This window comes from Notechis scutatus, chromosome 11 (assembly GCF_049901735.1).
Source record: "Notechis scutatus isolate UNSWTSFEM ecotype Mainland chromosome 11, rNotScu1.2, whole genome shotgun sequence".
NCBI lineage: Eukaryota > Metazoa > Chordata > Lepidosauria > Squamata > Elapidae > Notechis > Notechis scutatus.
In genome coordinates, this window is record NC_142019.1 from 2,380,681 (window position 1) to 2,383,915 (window position 3,235).

Sequence of the window (3,235 nt, forward strand, 5' to 3'; positions counted from 1 at the left end):
ATATGAATTCAGTTTGGAAGCTGAAAGGGGGGGGGAGAGCTGTAGTGGATTCTCTCTGGGAGAGCTGTTCCAGCCAAAACAACATAGATGGATGATGAGTCAGACCCATTCCAATGGCTTCCTGGCCAGAGGAAGGATGAGCGAAGTCGCCAGGCAACCGTTCCACTTCCCGGTTGGATAATGTGACATATTGTTTTGGAAAATTGAGAAAATCCTAGTTATAGTGACATGGAAAGCCAGGAAGCTTTCAGTACTGGCTTTCCACTAGTTAGTGCCAAGATGGTGTATATCAATAAACTAGTTCTTTGAGAAATTGGAGTTCGTTTTATAATGGTTGCATTTCTTGGAACCTGGCTTTGAGTGTTTCATTGTTTGTCTCACTTAGTGGCAGGATCCCTTTGTCTGGTATCATGGTCAGTTCTTAAAGAAGAGCTTGGCAACGCAGGAGAAACCTTTGTCTATTGGTCAGTTTGTCACATAATCTGTTGAATGGCAACAACAAGCTCAAGATATCATCCAACTGGCTTCCATATCTAAGGTAGGATTAGGACTTGAGTCTCCCTGGCCCACCATCTTCACCTCTTGGTCTGAGAGGGGGAGACTTACCCAAAGTCATCCAGGGAGCCTTTGTGGTTGAAAATCCAGATTAAGGGTCTTCAAACTTGGCAAGTTTAAGAATTGTGGCCTTCAACTCCCAGAATTCCTGAGCTAACATGACTGGCTATCAACCTGTCAAGTTTGAAGACCCCTGGTCCAGATCTTCCTGGTTCTAATTCAACACCTATGTTAGGGATAACATTGTTTACCCTAACTGGTTTGGGTAAAAATAATAAATATGGTATCATGGTTTGTTAGTTAAAGTGTGTGTAACTTTAACTGCAAGAATGTAATTAAGGGTGTGGTTGTAAAAGCACTATATAAGAAGCGAGGCAATTGCAGTTCGCTCTCTCTGGCTTGAAGATCCCTAATTACTGGATGGATTAATGACTGCGTTCTTGCTGGAACGGGGAGAGAAAAAGGAGTGTTGATTCTTCTCAACGAAGAGAAGATAAAGATTGGACTGATTTATTGTAAGTGAACTGACATTGGCTATTCAACACGGACTTTGCAAATAGAGTATCCCCGACAAGACTTGACTGAAATTGATATATGACTAATGGACCGTTTATTATGACTATGCTATAGTTCTTAAATGGAATAAACTATATTTTTGATAGCACAAGAAAACTTATCTCACACATTTACCTGTCTTCCTATCTGACTTCGCTGCACGTTCTGTTTAGTTTGTTTTCCTTAACACCCGTTGGGGAATCCAGGCTTAACAACCTTCAAAGACTTTCAATTGGATCTGTGAATTAGGACTCAGATCTCCCAGCTTTTAATCCAGTATTTCTCAACCTCAGTCATTTTAAGAGGTGTCTGGCTGGGGAATTCTGGGAGTTGAAGTCCACACATCTTAAACTTGCCAAGGTTGATCAATACTACTCCAAGGAGCAGGTTTCCACCAGAGAACTGTCCAAGGTCCTGATTCACTTGGTTTCACCTACCAAGCTTTTACCTGATAACAATTTAAGCAGTGATTCTCCACCTTGGCAGCCTGACTATGTGTGGACTTCAGCTCCCAGAATTCCCCAGCCAGCCATTTCCCCCACCCAACCACACAAACCATTCCTGCAAGGGATGAGATACCGTACTACCAAGATGCAGACAGTGCTCACACAAAACACTAAAACTATCATTTTGCTCAACCCTCTTTTGTGGATTAAAACACAGTTGAAACAATGACTCACAATGCTTGAGGTAAACAATGCAAATCAATCCATTCTCTGATGATCACCCTGCATCTTAGATGATTAGAGTGGGTGGTTTGAATTTGTCCTTGCTGGGCTGACCTGTAGAGATTCTCCAGTATGATTCTGGTGGCATCAGAGTTAGCTCACTGGGTGTATGTAGCTGCTTACTCAAAATTCCCCAGAGCTCTGACATCCCATAATAAAAAAAAATCTGGCCAAACACTCTACATTCACCATGGCAACCATTCAAACAAATCCCTCTTCTGCCAAGAGGGATAAAGAAGTGGAAGCAAGCAAGCAAGCAGAAGAGAAGGAAGGAAGGAAGGAAGGAAGGAAGGAAGGAAGGAAGGAAGGAAGGAAGGAAGGAAGGAAGGAAGGAAGGAAGGAAGGGAAGGAAGGAAGGAAGGAGATAGAGAGAAAGGGGAAGGAAGGGTGGGAGGGAGGAAGGAAGGAAGGAAAACAGAAAGGGGAAGAAGGAGATAGAGAGAAAAGGGAAGGGAGGGAGGGAGACAGAAAGGGGAAGGAAGGAAGGAAGGAGATAGAGAAAAGGGGAAGGGAGGGAGGGAAGGAGGCAGGGAAGGAGGGAGGAAGGGAGACAGAAAGGGGAAGGAAGGAAGGAAGGAAGGAAGGAAGGAAGGAAGGAAGGAAGGAAGGAAGGAAGGAAGGAAGGAAGGGTAGAGAGAAAGGGGAAGGAAGGGTGGGAGGGAGGGAGGAAGGAAGGGAAACAGAAAGGGGAAGAAGGAGATAGAGAGAAAAGGGAAGGGAGGGAGGGAGACAGAAAGGTGAAGAAAGGAAGGAAGGAGATAGAGAAAAAAGGGAAGGGAGGGAGGCAAGGAGGCAGGGAGGAAGGAAGGAAGGGAGACAGAAAGGGGAAGGAAGGAAGGAAGGAAGGAAGGAAGGAAGGAAGGAAGGAAGGAAGGAAGGAAGAAAACAGAAAAAATCCCTCCCTCCCTCCCTTCCTCCCTTCCTTCCTCAAACAGGAATTCTACCTTCCCATAAATACCTCAAGAAAAAGAGGAGGGCATTTGCATTGCAAACAACCCCCCCCCCAAACCCAGGGCCCTTCAAACACTTAGAAGCTTGGAAGAGAAAGTTTCATTTAAGCTTTGCCTCCTGAAATGTTTTTCAACTGTCTCTGATCGCAGTGCCATTTTCCTCTTTTTTCCTACTCTATCGAAGGCAGTAACTCAATAATTGGAACTGTGTGGGGAAATCTGAAATGCTGAAATAGTTCTTGCTGTTATATTTTACCCGATTGTTTTGGTCCCTGGGGGAGAGGGAGACAGAAAGAGAGGGAGCAAGAGGGAGAGGGAAAGGAAGGTAGGGAGAGGGAGGGGAGGGGGAAAGGGAGAGAGGGGGAGAGAGGAAGGGAGAGGGAAAGAGAAAGAGAGGGAAAGGGGACGAGAGGGAGAGGAAGGCAGGGAGAGGGAGAGGGAAAGGGA

General features: G+C 45.3%; 1 long non-coding RNA gene across 1 annotated transcript; it reads right to left on the reverse strand.

Moving 5' to 3' along the window:
* Window positions 1-238: 238 nt before the first annotated feature.
* Window positions 239-1,413, reverse strand: LOC148129678 (uncharacterized). The gene is made up of 2 exons (XR_015750835.1): window positions 1,327-1,413; window positions 239-781 (listed from the first exon to the last, which is right to left on the reverse strand). It is a non-coding gene; the product is annotated as an uncharacterized LOC148129678 (long non-coding RNA).
* Window positions 1,414-3,235: the final 1,822 nt, after the last annotated feature.